This window comes from Panthera leo, chromosome A2, assembly GCF_018350215.1.
Source record: "Panthera leo isolate Ple1 chromosome A2, P.leo_Ple1_pat1.1, whole genome shotgun sequence".
NCBI classification, from domain to species: domain Eukaryota; kingdom Metazoa; phylum Chordata; class Mammalia; order Carnivora; family Felidae; genus Panthera; species Panthera leo.
In genome coordinates, this window is record NC_056680.1 from 58,399,430 (window position 1) to 58,415,795 (window position 16,366).

Genomic DNA, 16,366 nt, shown 5'->3' on the forward strand with positions numbered 1-16,366 from the left:
CCAGGGGTCCAGGGGAGAAGCATATCCCTTTCAGGAGCCAGGATCCCTGTGGGTCAGTGTGGCTGGAGCAGGAAGTTAAGGGCAGGTGTGGAGCTGGGCCAGCAGGATGCTGACCTCCCAGACCCCCTGGCCCATCTCTGTCCTACATCCCACCTCAGCAAGGAGCAACCACTGCAGAGTTTTAATAAGGTCATGATGTGCTCAGTGGGCATCTGCCAGTCCTGAAGTTTATACAATTTGGGGCAGCTCCCTGAAAAATAATGCAAATTTAGGAATGTAAAATGGTTAGCCACACCTCCTCCCCCCACCCTGGGCCTGGAAAGGGGCTTTATTGACCTATGACCCCATCTCATGCCCACTCCCCCTGGGAGGTAGGTGCTGCTGTGACACCCCCCCACTCCCACCATGACCAAAGCAGTGGGATCCAGGAAATAACATTGTGACACATGTGGGTTGCCACTATTGCGAGGCTAATTCCTAAAACATATATTTTCAGAGCTCTCTCATGTCCCAAAGGCCCAAAAGTAGGGAAAGTTAAGAGCTGGTTGCACTGTGAGGAAGTTGAAAAGCACAAAGGGCAGGGGCCGTAACTTCCTGCCCCAACCTCACCCCCAGAGGTCCATCTGGTAGCCTGCATGTTGGGGAGACCGAGGAGGCTCTCAGAGGCAGAGTTTATTTCCCATCTCCTAGCCCCAAAGTCGACTTGAGCTGACTCTGGGGTTACTGTCCCCATTTCAGAGAGGAGACTACAGCCTTTGGTTCAGACCCCCCTGGGCACACCACTGGTCCATAGGGAGTGTGCTGATGCTGACCGATGCGGAGACTCAGTCTTGGCAAATGAATGCTTTTGTCCTTCCTCTCTTGTTTTTCTGCTTGATCTGTCACTTTCTGAGAAGGGTGTGTTGTTAAATCCCCCACATTCGTGGCTTTATTTATATATGTTGAGGCTTCTTTTTTTTAAGCCAATAGAGGCGATTTATTCTCGGTGGAATGTGCCTTTGATCAAAAGTAAGTATGCTTCTTTGTACTTTTTAACATTTTTGCCCTCAATTATATTTTCCCACATAATTTGGTTCCACTTTTTTGTCTACATCTGTCTGTTGTATCTTTTGTATTATTGTCTTTTTCCCATTTCTCTCTATTCCATTTTAGGTACATCTTTTGTGAATAAAGTGCAGCTGGATTTTGCATTTTAATCCAATTGGAGGGTCTCTGTCTTTTAATCGATTAATATAATCCCTTTGCATTTATTCTTCCCGGTTTTTTTCTATTTATTACTTTTGCTATTTTCCCCAACCTGACATTCCTCATTTAATTCCTTTTGTTTCATTTTTCCTCTCTACTTCCTTGAAAGTTATACCTTTTATTTCTGTTTTTCCAGTCATTATCTTTAAATTAACACATACACATATATTATTGAAATTCTAGTGTTAACTAACATCTTTCTCCCAAAATATACTTGTCTCTCAAAATCGTTTCATTCAGAGTGACTCCTGTCCTGCCACCTGCCCCATCCCTTCTCACCGGCTCCAGTGTTATCACTGGAAACTTCCACTTAGTAATGTCTTGCTTTATTGTTTTAATTGATACTTTTCAATCATATCATGAAGATTTCTGATGTTCTCACCATCTCAGTGTGATCCTTTGTGAGAGAGCCGTGTGGATTATACCACTTCCCCTCATAGTTCTATAGTTCTGCTTTATAGATTTTCAAGTTTGTTCTTGCGTATATTTCTTCTGTTCTGTTCCTTTCATTAGTATGAAATGTACATCTTGGTGATGCATTTCTACTTGCCCCACAAGATCCCTTTTCTGCCCTTCTTGGTAGCCCAGAGGCTGTCATGGACTGGTGATTTTAGACCCTGACCTCTCTGGCTCCCGGGAGACTAGAGGGTGGGAGGAGAAGTGAGCTCAGGTTCCAGTTTCACCCACCATCCAGTCCAGGGCTGTGGGCTGGCCACAGACACATTTCTTATCAAAGACTACAGCCACTGCCCCTCTCCTGCAGCTGCAACTTCCCTGGGTCCTGGGAGCATCATCCTTTCTCCATCCTCTGGAGACCTAGGCTAGTCCTTGGGCACCTCACCAACTCTTATTTGTTCTTTTAGCCTGCCGATACCTCTGTAAATCAACTTTTGTTTTACTGATCATTCTTCCATTAACCCTTCAAGTCTTTCTTTCCGGAACATGACTGATCCATGATCTTTGATCCTTTAAAATGGGTTTTGCCTTGGATTTTATTTTGCCCTATAGACCCTCCTTTGTGTGTGATAATATTTACCTGTCAGTCTTTATCTTTTAATAGTCTTGTTTAGTCCATTCACACTTGCTGCCCTTAATTGAGTGAATCAATACCATCATTGCTCCTCACCGGAGACTATGTTTTGGCACCATCTTACCCCTCTCTGCTCTTCTCACATATCCCAGACTATTTTCAATCAATATTTCTATAAACCAAATACCTTTAACGTATGTCTCTGCTCACCGTTGCTCCTTGTCTTTCGCAACTTCCTCCTGGATTTTTTTCATTACTCAAGTCCTTGCTTTATTCATTGTTTCAGTGAGATCTGTGAAGGCAGTAAGCTTCTTAGAATACATTTATATTCAAAATATATTTAAATTCACCTCATCGTCAGTCTTTGCTGGCGGTGTGGCTAGGTATAGAAAGTCAGGTGCAGAGTTAACTGTGTTTTGGCCCTTAATAGACATTGTTCTTCAACTTATTCCCTCCACTTTTGCTGATTTCACGTGAAACTCATTCTTTGTAGATCGTCTGTATTTTGCTGGTAACTATCAGGGCTGAGCTGGTATCCGTGGTGTAACGAAATTTTACTTCTTTGTTTTACGGTGGTCTGCTCTTCTCTACACTGGTGTGTTTTCAATTTGAAGATTAACTTATTTCTTTGATGCAACAGGCTCTCCATCTCATTTCTTGAAAATATCGCTTTCTATCTAGTCCTTGCCTTCCATGCAGAAGTCCCTACTAGATAAATATTCAGACTTCTAGATTCCACGTCCCTCAAACTTTCCATCTATTTTATTCCTTTGTGTTGCATTGTTTTGCAATGGGCTCAGTCCATTAGCCTTTCAGATGAAATATTCTATACTTGATTTCCATAATCTCTGTTTTTTATAGCTCTCTGCCTTTGTTTTCTAGATACAGTAGTAGTCCCTATTTCTCTAGTGGTATGGCTGATAGTGTTTGTTTAATGATAGCTTTTAGAAATTCCTGAAGACTAGTGTGTTAGCTCTTCCTCAAGTAGGAGTTGAGGATGGCGTCCACATCCCTCAGACAGCTGTCGACCTCTGCTTGCATTCCTCTGTTCCGGCAGAAATCTCTTACTCGGCAGTTCTCTCCGTTTTGGAGATTTCTCGCGGTCTCAGGTCTACCCCAAGGCCCCCTGCTTGTGTGCAAGGGGAAAGGTGCTTTCTCTTCTAAATTGTTGAATGTTTTCATTATTGGTATGGCTATAGCACCAGAAGAGGCCAGTCTAGCTTCTTTCTCTATGAAAGCCATCGAAGGTTTTCTCCTTTGCCATTTTCTGCTTTCTGTTGCTACTGTGAATGGGACATTTTCCCATGGCATCATTGTTACATGTTGGATTCTCCAGGAAGCTGACTCTTGGGACCGGTGCCAGAGAAGAGAGGGGAAAGAAGCAGGACTGGGCGGAGAGAGAGCAGGCTGTGATGCTGACCCCATGGGAAGCCCATCAGAGCTGTCTCTGTGGCTATGACCCCTGCCTTCCTCCGTCATTGGATGTGTTTAGCCCTGGGAAGGGTGTGTTCTTCATCGGATGGCTCTTTGCCTCTGATGCCATCCCTGAGGGGCTGTCATCTGAAGCTGTCTGCTGACTGCACTTCCAGCAGATGGAGCACCAGTCCTTCCATGGAGGAAGGTCTCGGTGACACACCTCTGTGCCTATCCCAGTTTTTTTTAACTGGCTCCTTATATTTATAGGGAAGTTATTTACTGGGGTATATTTATCCTTCATTCAGCTACCTTACAGAAATCCCCTAGACTGTAATGAATTTTCCATTTATTCAGGGAGATGTAATTGTACACACATCAATTAATGATAATGTTCTTGTTTACAGGAGTTACACCTCTCATTTCAGTTTCCTTCTGTTATTGCATTGGCCAGAATTTACCCCAATATAAATGTTTATAAAAATGGCCACACAGAGGCAGGGGGTGGGGATGGGAGAAACGGGTGAAGGAGGTCAAAAGGTACAAACTTCCAGCTATAAAATAAATAACTCACAGAGATGTGATGCTCAGCATGGTGACTCTAGTTAATAACACTGTACTGTACATTTCAAAGTGGCCAAGAGAGTAAAGCTGAAAAGTTCTCATCGTAAGAAAAGAATCTTTTTGTAACTATGTAAGGTGATGGATGTCAGCTGGACTTACTGTGATCATTTTTAAATGTATACAAATATCGAGTCATGTTATACACCTGCAACTCATATAATGTCATAGGTCAATTATAGCTCAATAAAAACAAATTAAAAATAAATGGTCGTAACCAAGAGCTCTGTTTTACTCCTGATTGCCCATGAGAATCTTGAGTGATATTAGCTGTTGCTGTGAAATGTTTCTTGTCTCCATTTAAGGAAAACTCCTTTTAAGCCACATTAAAAAAAAAAAAAGTCAGTAAAGTGGAGAGTGATAACAGCTAGAGCACTATGTCGTGAGTGGCATTGTTTTGTTCTCCTGTATTTATCTGATAGGTACTGCCTACCTGTGGCCAATGATACTGGTTTCCCATTGAAATGTTGCTTAGTGAACCCCGTGCATTCCTGATGATCGCCCTCTGGCTTCTAAGTGTCCTCAAGCAGTGCATGTAGCAGCCTATTCTAGAATTTTTCCTGGGACTGATATCTTCCAGCTCACGGGGCTCCAACCCCTCCGATCCACCCTTTGACAGATGGAAGCATCTTTTGTCTCTCACCACCCCCCCCCCGCCCCGGTAGCAATGTTGTGTCCTCACTTCCCTCACTTGGGAAGGTTGGAGGCACACTGGTTCTGGGAGAGGCTGCTGCAAGGACACGATCCGAGTATCAGAAGTTCTGGGATCTGGCTGGTGGTCTCCTCCCATCTCAGTCCCCATTTCTGTGACCCAGATGTGGGCCCCTCCTTCCCATCTGAGGATAATTTCTCCCTGAGGGGTCAGAAGGAGAGTCAAAGCAGGAAGACCCCTCTAGGCTCTGCTGTGCCGGCTGGCAAGGCTGAGCTGGGCCTTCAAGATAGCAGGAGGAGACAGAGAAAGTCCCTTCGAGGTGTCCCTTTTCCCCAGCTGCCGCTTTCCCACAGGGTCCTCTTCCTTTTCTGAAGGATCTGGAACCTCCGTTTGCTCTCCATGAGTCAGATCATGTCTCCCCCAGTATCGCACTCACTGGTTATGTTTTCTTCTTGCTCACAACCCTGCCGTGGCCTCACGGTCCTCAGAGGCTCTGCTGTCGGCCCTCCATCGATCCAGCATGAAATCAGGCATCACGTCCTGGGGATGTAAAGACCCTCTTAATTCTCACCCAATCCTGCTGATTACCTTCCTCAGAAAGTCTCAGTTTGCCTCTAAACTGCCTGTAACATCTCTCTAACTCGCTTTAATCTCCTTTTTGATGGAGAGAGAGAGAGAGAGTAGGCATCGGGCCCAGGGCCTTGGCAAGTTGGAAAAGCTGGCTGGAATTGATGGCTGTTGTAGGGATTCATTGTGCCTGGCTCACACTCACCTTCAGCGACAGTGGTACCAGCTTTCAAATTTTGGTGGAGATCCACAGACACATTAGTTTAGGGTGTTCAAGGCGAACAAAAGTGAAGAGAACTTACGTAGTAGATAAAAACATAGGTGGTCTGATGCCATGAGCAAATGCACAGTGACAGAGGTTTGGGGGACACTGGTTTACAGACTGAAGCCTGACATCAAGCATGTTCCCACTCCAACCCGATTTTCCCACATCCCCACCATGCCCCCAGGGGCCAGGTGACGGCAGTCACTGCCTTGGGCCTCCCTGTCTTGGGGCCCCCTACCTGGACAGTTCATCCTCCTCACTGCCTTGCGACAAAGCCATGCCTCGGTCAGGTCAGCTCGAGGGCCAAGGCTTCTACAAATTTCTTCCATGCTGAGCTGCAAGAGACCCCAGCTGAGTCTAAGGAGTGGCTCTCCCGGGGCCTCTCCATGCCATCTCCCACTGACGGTCCTGACCCAGCCCCAGAGGGCAAGCTATGGCTGGGGGCACTTTCTCCTGCCCATTCTGAATGGGCAGAGCCTTGCCGAGGACAGCAGGATGGCGAACACACGTGTTGAGTCAGCACTTGCTCTGTGCCACACGCTGGCAGGGTGGCTGTGTGCCTCGTGTGGGGTGACATCGCTTCATTGGCTTGGAATGCACTCAGCTCTAAGAAACAGAAGACCCCAATTTCAGAAGCTTAAGCCAGCAAGGATTTGTCGTCATACGGTCCAGAGGCAGGAGGCTGGCTCTTCCCGTCTCTCCGCCCCGCCATCCTCAGCAGACCGGCTTTGGTTCCCATGCCGTGCCTCGGATGTCACATTCCAGCTCAGGGCAGCAAGAGGCTGCAGGGCCAGGCTTGACTTTCTAGAACCCCCAGAAGACCCAGGTGACATTTCACTGGACGGTCGGGGTCCTGCGACCACCCCTGGCTGCAAGGGAGCCTGGAAAAGAGATGCTTTTCCAGCTGTGCTGAGATAATAGCTGTTCCTTCCCCAAACTAAGGAGGAAGGAGAGACGAATGGATACTGCGCAGGTGACCAAGGGCGCCTGTGTGGCACCCATTTTGCAGATGTGAGATGAGATTTTACATCTCAGAGCTGTAACCTGGAACTCTAACGAGATCTACCTAATACCATGACTGGCAACTGTCTAGCACAGCATCCCTTTTTTATCTTACTCTCTGGAGCCCAAAAAAGTCCAAGAGGAAGGAGTTCATATCATTCATTCATTCCTTTATTCATTTATTTATCCAAGAAACCTGCCGTCGCTGTGCCTTGTGCCGGGCACTGAAGACATGGGGGTGAATGGAGCCGGGCTCTGTCCTCAGACCTCCCAGTCCAGAGGGGAAGCTGGACCCAGCATCTCATGTGTGGCCTAGAGGCTGAGGGCCGGCTGGAATGCACTGGCAATGGGGGGTCAGCAGGTACGGGTGGGAAGGCGGACAGCATTCCAGCTGTGAGTGCAAAGAGGATGTCTACTTTCTGGGCCCCGGGAGCACTTAGTCACCTAACCTTCAAAAGAATCCTGCACACAGATACTATTTCCGTCCTTCCACCCAGAGGCAGAGAAACCGAGGCACAGAGGGCGTAAGAATTGGCCAAGTTCACACAGCCAAGTAGTCGGACCTCAGGCCACGCCCTGGCCCATGTGCCACCCTGTCTGGCCCACCTGCGTGAGGTAGTGAGCTGCGTGTCACTGGCAGCGTGCAAGCAGGAGCCTCCATCCGAGACGCTGCGTCCTAGATGGGGAAACGAGCAGTGTGACCTCCCAGTTGCCTCGTGGCCCGGCGGGTGTCTGGCATGGGGAGGCAGGGGGCGGCCGCAGCGGCTGCCGAGGCCCCGGGTATCCAGCCCCTCTTGCAGCCATGCCGGGTGATGTTTTATGTCTTAATTAAACGGAGAGGAGTTTAATTGATGAGCAGTCTGCTGGCTGCGCCAGCTTCCTGGCTCCCTACCCCAATGACTCATGCGCGCGGCGGCCCCAGATGCCGAGAGCAGGCTAATAGATTTGCAACGCTGATCACTGCTCCAGACCCACTTAGCGAGGCCCCAGGAAGCCTCTTGCCACCCTGGGATTGGATTGAATTGCTTTTCATTTTGAACATCGTCCCATAAATCCCTCACACATCAGCCCACCCCGCAGAGGAGCGGCCGCGCTCAGGCGCCCCCTCCCACGCCAGCGCGGGGGTCTCCGGCTCCATCACAGGGACAGCTGCCACAGGCTGGGCAGAGCCACTCTTGAAGGGGGGCTGGGGACATCTGTGGCCTGGCCCCGTGCAGGGCCTTCCCGGCGGGGTTGTCACATGACCCGCGGGAGGGGATGTTCTTCCCTCTGCTTCACAGACGACCAGGTGGAGGCCCAGAGGGGGCAGCTGGCCTGTGCCAGGCTGCTTGGCTAGGAAGTGTGTACCTGCTGGTCTCCACCACGGTGTTGACATCCACAGCCCCTCCCCATGGTGTCACAGGGCGGGGACTCTCTGCTTCCTCACCGGAGACTAAGTGGGGCGGAGGTGTAAGGGTTTAAAGACGCTATGGGTTCACGCTGCCCACAAACATCTATGGAGCATGTAGTCTCGGCCAGCCATGGTTTGTGAGCTGGCTTGAACCGCACAGATAAAACCCCCACCCTCTAGGAGCTGACACACCCGTGGGGAGAGGCAGATATAAACAAACAAACCCAAGACACGATCAGGGTAATTAGAGGTTGTGGTAAGTGTTACAGAGACAGCCAGGCAGGTGATGGAATAATAGGGAGCGAGTGTGGGTGGGTTGTGTTAGAAGGGGAGACAGAGAGGTCTCTTCGGAGAAGGGACATCTGGGCTGACACCTGAGGGATGAGCAGGGGCTCTCGTGGGAAAAGTGTTCTGGGCAAGTGGAACAGCGAGTTCAAAGGCCCTGAGCCCTCTGGAAGGGAGAGACCCACGTGGTTGGAGCAAAGGGGGTCAGGGCCAATCCAAGATGAGTCTGAGGCCACAGAGGCAGATCACAAGAGAAAGGAATTCTGTTATTTTAGTTTATTTTTTTATTTTTTTAAAATGTTTTATTTATTTTTGAGAGAGAGAGAGACAGACAGAGCACAAGCAGGGGGAGGGGCGGAGAGAGGGAGGGAGACACAGAATCCGAAGCAGGCTGCAGGCTCTGAGCCGTCAGCACAGAGCCTGACGTGAGGCTCGAACTCATGAACTGTGAGATAATAACCTGAGCCGAAGTCAGATGCTTAACCGACTGAGCCACCCAGGCGCCCCATCAAATAATTCTGTTATTTTAAATGCAGGCCAGCAGGCAGTGGACGCGCTGTTAAGGCTCTCCCTGAATGCCCGGGCACCTTCTCACTTCCTGAATACCGGGTTCTCTGCTCTCTGGCCCTGCCCTCCCACCATGTGTGGGGCACACACCTGCTCATGTGCTCCCTTTCTCCAGTGTCCTGCCTCACGTTCCTCCCCTTCCTCCTCCCCAAATTCTCCCCACCATCCACAGCCCAGCTCTCAGCCCCCGACTCCAGGGAACCTGCCCTCACCTGTGCCGCCCACGGAAGTCCAAGTGCCAAGTGGGCACACAGCACCTCCTCTGCCCATACCCTGGCACATCTTCTGTCTCCCCACCAGCAGACGCCTACAGGGCCTTGTGCCCCAGCCTCCCCGGCACCACCCCAGGGCCCTCTGTCACTCCAGTGTCCTAGGAGCCATCAGTGTGGTCCAACCAGCATCTCCCTGAATAGCACTGGGGTCTGGGACTTGGCGCTGGGGGCTGGGAGCATCAGGAGGCCTGACGGCCTTCCTGGGGCTTTGTGTGATGCTGCTTCTCTGCCTGGATGGGACACCTCTCTGGTGCCGCCTCCCCTGCACCCCGCCACATGAGCACCCAGTTGGAGGGGCAGGGACTCCCAGAGTCCATATAGTTAGCAAGGGATGGCTCCAAGGGAAGCTTCTGCTCCTTTCTGGAGAGAACCTGCTGGGAGGAAAGAGGTTGGCTGACAGCCACCAGCTCCTGTGCTTCTAGGATCCACTGCACCTTCACGTGGAGGTGGAGAACCCAGTCCAGCAGGTGCTGGCGCCGGCCACTTCTGCCGGATCTGGACTCCCCCGCGGACAGGCTGACCCCTGGGGCTTTCCACAGAGTGTGGCCAGGTTGTCTCCCAGCTGCACTGCAGCCCGAGGCTCTCCCTCCTCATCCTCCCTCCTCCCCTCTCGTTTCACAGGTGCCAGCCCCACACCCAGATCGAGGGCTCTCCCTCTCGATCCTCCCTCCTCCCAGTCCTCCCTCCTCCCCTCTCCTTTCACAGGTGCCAGCCCCACACCCAGATCGAAGTCTCTCCCTGCCAGTTCCTGCTCCTACTTCCTTCCCCTCATCCTCCACAGGCACTGCCCCACGAGTCTCTCCACGTCTCATTCCATCTCCAGAATGGAAGAGACCAGAACTGACACACTCCGTGACCCTGGCTGAATGATCGTGGCTCCCTGGCTCTGCTCAATGACATCCCCCACTTGTGGCTTGTGGCCCATGTCTCCTGTCCCAGAGGAACATACAACCTGGCTCTCCAGTCCCGTGGTGGGTCACACCTTCTGTCTCACTTCCTTGGCAGAGTGCCTGCATGTTCCCCAGCCTGTGACCCCATTCTGAGGCAGTAACCATAGAAACAAGGCCATAAACAGCTATGGTTCACTCAGGTATGAGGTGCACCCAAGGGGGTACCCACACCCCTGATTGGCATTGCCAAGAGGGAAGGAGGAGATGTCCTCGACTCCTTCCAAGCCCATCCAAGGTATAGGCTCAGTTGCTCCTAGGGTCCACTTTCAAACCCCAAAATGCAAGCATGTTCTGAGCACTTATTAAGTGCAGGCATTTTGTGTGGGTGACAAGTCACACATTGCCCTTTTAACAGGTACGGCTCGGAGAGCCTATGGAACTGGTGGCAAAACTAGGATTTAGCCCAAGTCTCCTGATTCTACGACAGGGCACTGGGGGCCACGGGGAGGCGCGGGAGCGATACTGGAGCCTGACGGGCTTGGGCGGGAACCCCAGGATTGCCAGAGATCAGGACACACTAATGTAACAGTAACTGAAACAGCATGTGGTGCTGGCCCCCAAATTGATATGAGGCTGCAGGAAGGAATTCAGAGCCCCGAAATAGACCTCCATCAGATACAGGAGGAGTTCATCAGTCGCAAAACAATCAAGACTAAATCATGGTGAAGGGAAAAATAATTCACAAGATGATGCTGAGATACCTGGAGAGCAAACCTGGGGGGAAAGAATCGATACACCAAAGACCCCATTAAATGTGAGATAAATGAAATGTCTGACTATAAACAATCCAATCATAGAAAACCTGGTGGAAACATAGCTGAAGCTTTGGCAGGTATTTGCAAGTGTTCACACCTGTCTTACAATCAAAGAAATTAAAGAAGGAAATAATAGAATTAATAACACCAACATGAAAATTCTGGAGACCTCAGAAACTAAAAAGGGTAGGAGATGTTTGCATTAAAAGGGTAGAAGGGGGGCACCTGGGTGGCTCAGTCAGTTGAGCATCCGACTTCGGCTCAGGTCATGACCTCCTGGTTTGTGGGTTCGAGCCCCGCATCAGGCTCTGTGCTGACAGCTCAGAGCCTGGAGCCTGCTTCGGATTCGGTGTCTCCCTCTCTCTCTGCCCCTCCCCCACTCGCACACTGTCTCACTCTGTCTCTCAAATATAAATAAATGTAAAAAAAAAAAGGGTAGAAGGTCAATATCATTCATAGGTCACAAGGGTTTGTTCAAACAAAAGATCCTATGGGTCAAAGTGCGTGCAACCAGGATCCAGGAGTCAAAGCAGCTAGCGGCTAACCAGGAGCAAATTTCACCCACCTCTTACCCAAAGGACTGGAAACAAAATAATGAGAGCTGTATACCTGTTGAATCCATGAAAGCTGAAAACTGAAGGAACTGCCAGCAAGGTTGCCCAGCATGGTGTCCACCCACCGCCCTGTTCGCAGTTGGGTGAATGCACACCGTCCTGTTGAAGAGGAACTTGACGGCAGGTGCCTAGAGCCAGAAAAAGTGTCAAGCCCTGGATCCGGTAGTCCCCACCCCCGGGGGACTCATCCTCAGGAAACAGTGCAAAAGCAGTGCAAAAACCCATGAGCAAGAATACATTGGTTGAAGCACTTTTCAGCATTTTATTATGGAAAATGTCAAGCCTACACAAAAGTAGAGAGAATACGATAATGAGCCCATGTGTTATCCCCAGCCCCAACCGTTATCAGCTCACAGCCAATATTGTCTCATCTCCTCCCGAAACACACACACACACACACACACACTTTTTTTTTGTTAGTATTTAAAGCAAATCCCAGACATCATTTTATTTTATCCATACATAATTTAATTTGTGTCTCGAGCAGATAAGGACTCTAAAAAAATCTAATCATCATATCATAATACCCAGCAAAATTAATAATTCTTTAATATCTTTTAATTTACAGCCCATGTTCAAATTTTCCCAAATGTCTTTAGATAACTTTTTAGAGTTGGTGTTTTGGAATCAGAATGCAACCAAGGGCGGGGCGCCTGGGTGGCTCAGTCGGTTGAGCGTCCAACTTCGGCTCAGGTCACGATCTCGCGGTCCGTGAGTTCGAGCCCCACGTCAGGCTCTGGGCTGATGGCTCAGAGCCTGGAGCCTGCTTCCGATTCTGTGTCTCCCTCTCTCTCTGCCCCTCCCCCGTTCATGCTCTGTCTCTCTCTGTCTCAAAAATAAATAAACGTTAAAAAAAAATTTAAAAAAAAAAAAAAGAATGCAACCAAGGGCAACGCATTGTGTTCGTAAGTCTCTCTTACTCCATAACAGCCTCCTCCTCGTTTCTTTTTTCTTCATTGAGCCATTTTAAAAGAATGCCCCCCAAATGGCAAGACGTCAACAAGCCCAATGCCAGGACCGCTTAGGCAGCATATGGTGCATCTGCCTGGGACTCCCCAGTGCCCCTGCCGTCCTGGGCAGCAGCAGCTAAATATAAACTCGGAGCAGCTGGCCATCGGCTCCTGCCCAGCCTGGCCACTGCTCACCCAGCGCTGCCACCCGCAGTGACTTGGCTGTCGGACTTGGCTGCACCCTCAGACACCCTCCCTCAGATCTGGCAGCCCAGCCCCAACACACTCACTCACGGCATGTTTGGACCTGGCCCTGTTTCGGGGCATCCTTCCTTGGCTGTGGCCGCCCCCTCCTGTACTCAACAGCTGCCGGTGAGATGCGCCCACCCTGTTCCCCCCCATGACAGCACTCAGCCATCAAAACCCACAACTAGGAGGCCAAGGAGCATCACAAGAAAGGCCATGATGGGGGTGCTACGTGGCCACCACCCCACCCTGCTCACGGCCAGTACTCATAGCCCTGAATGTGGTGGGTGTGGTAGACGAGGCAGGAGTGTCCACTGAACATACAAATAAGAACAAAGGAAAGAAATAAAGGAACAAAATGGAAATGTCCATTGGACAAATAAAAGCAAAATTTTTTCAAGAAAAGGATCAGGTAAGGCGGGATGAATAGGCTTGGATTGGCTGGTTTGAATAATTTCAGGGCTCTGGGGCAGGGGGCTGTCCTGAGCTGTTTGGCACCTGGGTCCAGGAGAAGAGAAAACAGTGGTTGTATTAGAAATGGGAAAATGAAGAATATTTATAATTCCTCCTGGAATGTGTTTTAATGCAGAGGAAACTATAGCTGTGTACTTTCTAATTAAATGGAACAACCCATTCATCCGCCCTCCATCCCTACATTCTCATTTGAGCCCACCTGTTGGAGAAGGGGATTGGCCATTGTCACGTGGTTACCATGGGAACACTCCCACCAGAGAAATGGTCAGTGCAGGTGGGGGGGGGGGGACGGGGGACTCAACACCACAGCATGGGCATATTCTCTGCCCTTTCTCTTCCAGCCTGGAGGGCCAAAGAAGACAGCGGGTTGCTGAAAGGGGAAGGCTACCCTCCCCGGGCACAAACACCTGGGGCTCTTGATCTCAGTGACTATTGTGAAATGTAGATTTCATTATTACTCAGGTATGGTGAGGACAGCAGATCGGACGATGATTGCCATTGGAAAGAGAGCTTGTGGGGCACCCGGGTGGCTCAGTCAGTTAAGCGGCGGACTTCAGCTCAGGTCATGATCTCGTGATTCGTGAGTTTGAGCCCCGCGTCAGGCTCTGTGCTGACAGCTTGGAGCCTGGAGCCTGCTTCGGATTCTGTGTCTCCCTCTCTCTCTCTCTGCCCCTCCCCCACTCACCTCTCTCCCTCCCTCCCTCTCTCTCCCTCTCTCAAAAATAAATAAACTATTAAAAATTTTTCAAAAGAAAAGAGAGCTTGTTATACACCCTGATGCCAAGAAGAGGGGACCACACCCCAGGGGACCACCCGGGAAGCCCCAGGGTCAGTCAGAAGGCTGCGGTTGGGGGAAGAGGGCAAGAACCTTTACTGTGTTGCCTTCTCTTCAGGAAAGAACCTGTGAGGCAGGGTTAACAGGCTTGGATTGGCTAGTTTCAGGGCTCTGGGGCAGAGGGCTGTCCCAAGTTGACAGTACCTGGCCCTGGGTGATGACAGCGGGTGGACATGAGCCCTGAGTGTGACAGCCCAATAGAAGAGGTGGGAGGGGGGACTCTGGATTGATTGTTTTGTATTGGAAAAGGCACATTCAAAGATGGGTCTTTTACTCTCTGGGACTTGGCTAAGCCTGGGAGTGGCAGTCCTTCCAGGGTCAGCGTGGCCCCCAAATGTCAAAGCATCAGAAAATAAAGACATAGTCAACACAGTGATTTGAGCCACAACTTTGGGAGCCTTTCTTTTAACGTGTTTCTCTCCCTCACCCCAACCATCGAATTCTGTGGGTGCTGCCTCCCACGTCGCCCTAACCTGTTCACCTCTCCTCTTCCCATGGCCATCAGCCCAGCCCAGCGTCCTCAACTCTTCCTGGACTAACCTCCAGGTAGCCCCATTGTCACCTACCATCCATTCGCTGCCCGCGCTCCTCCGCGGTGTGGCTCTGCCTCCCCACTCCTGTGAAGAGTGACCTGTTTCTGTACCCTTCTGAACCCAGGTAGTCCCCTTGACTGCTTCTGCCAATGCAATGTGGCAGAAGGGATGCCGTGCCAGTTCTGGAATGTTGCTCTTCCCTGGCCCCATAGCTTCTGCTTCTGTTCTGTAAATAGCGCCAACCCCCCCTCCCTAGAACCAAACCCACCTTGTGCGAGAAGTTCAAGTCACACAGGGAAGGACTGGAGGGTGAGACACTCCCTGTCAGAGAGCGAGAGACCGAGGAGCACCAGACATGAGAGGAAGAAGCCAGCCCCCACCGACACCACATGCAGCCGAGACGAACCATCTAGCCTCCCCAGATTCCTGACCCACGGAACTGTGAGCAAAATAAAATGGCTGTTCAAGAGCTCTCGGTTTTGGGGCTACTTTGTTATAGAGCAGCAGATTACCAGAACGTGACCGACCCAACAGCCAGCAACATCTTTTAGAAATGGAAACCAGATGTGCCACTGCCTGACTTAGGGTTCTCCAACTGCTTCTTATAAAATCTAAGCATCTCACCATGCTGCAAGGCTCTGCAGAGTCCGGCCCCTGCCCTCCTCTACAAGGCCGGCTCATCCTCTTCTCTCCCCGGCCCCTCCAGGTTCTGGCCACAGGCGCTTCCCGCAGCTACCTGTGCACAGCACATCGCACCTTCCGTCCTGGTCTCCTCTCAGATGTCAACTCTTCCGCCTCCCTAGGATGGCAACTATCAAAACAATAGAAAATAACAAGTGTTGGTGAGGGTGTGGGGCAAGTGGAATCCCCGTGCCGTGCTGGCGGGAACGTAAAATGGTGCAGCCTCTGTAGAAAGCAGTATTGTGGTTCCTAAATTAAACAATGTGGGTCTTGGGGCGCCTGGGTGGCTCAGTTGGTTGAGTGTCCAACCGAAGCTCAGGTCATGATCTCACAGTTCGCGGGTTCTAGCCCCGCGTCGGGCTCTGTGCTGACAGCTCAGAGCCTGGAGCCCGCATCGGATTCTGTGTCTCCCTCTCTCTCTCTGCCCCTCCCCTATTCACGCTCTGTCTCTGTCTCAAGAATAAATAAACATTAAAAGAAAATAATTTTTTTAAATGTGGTTCCTAAAATTAAAAATATGGTTACCCTATGACCCACTGATTCCATTTCTGGGAAAATACCCAAAGGATTGAAAGCAGGGACTTGAAGAGATGTTTGCACACCCAGGTTCATAACAGCATTGTTAACAATAGCCAAGAGGTGAAAGCAACCCAGGGTCCATCAACGGATGCATGGATCAACACACTGTGGTCTATCCATACAATGGAATATGATTCAGCTTTTAAAATGTTTTTAATGTCTACTTATTTTTGAGAGACAGAGTGTGAGCAGGGGAGGGGGAGAGAGAGAGAGAGGAGACACAGAATCGGAAGCAGGCTCCAGGCTCTGAGCTGTCAGCACAGAGCCTGACGCATGGCTTGAACCCACCAGCTGTGAGATCATGACCCGAGCCGGAGTTGGATGCTTAAACCGACTGAGCCACCCAGGCGCCGCCTATTCAGCTTTTAAAAGGGAGGAAATTCGGACACAGGCTACAACATGGATGAACTTGGAGGATATTATGCTCAGTGAAAGAAGCT

At 50.4% G+C, this 16,366-nt stretch overlaps 1 long non-coding RNA gene across 1 annotated transcript; it reads right to left on the reverse strand.

Moving 5' to 3' along the window:
* Nucleotides 1–2,492: 2,492 nt before the first annotated feature.
* On the reverse strand, nucleotides 2,493–10,342 carry LOC122213432. Its single transcript, XR_006199509.1, has 3 exons — nucleotides 10,262–10,342; nucleotides 5,398–5,501; nucleotides 2,493–2,567 (listed from the first exon to the last, which is right to left on the reverse strand). It is a non-coding gene; the product is annotated as an uncharacterized LOC122213432 (long non-coding RNA).
* Between the last annotated feature and the right edge of the window lie 6,024 nt (nucleotides 10,343–16,366).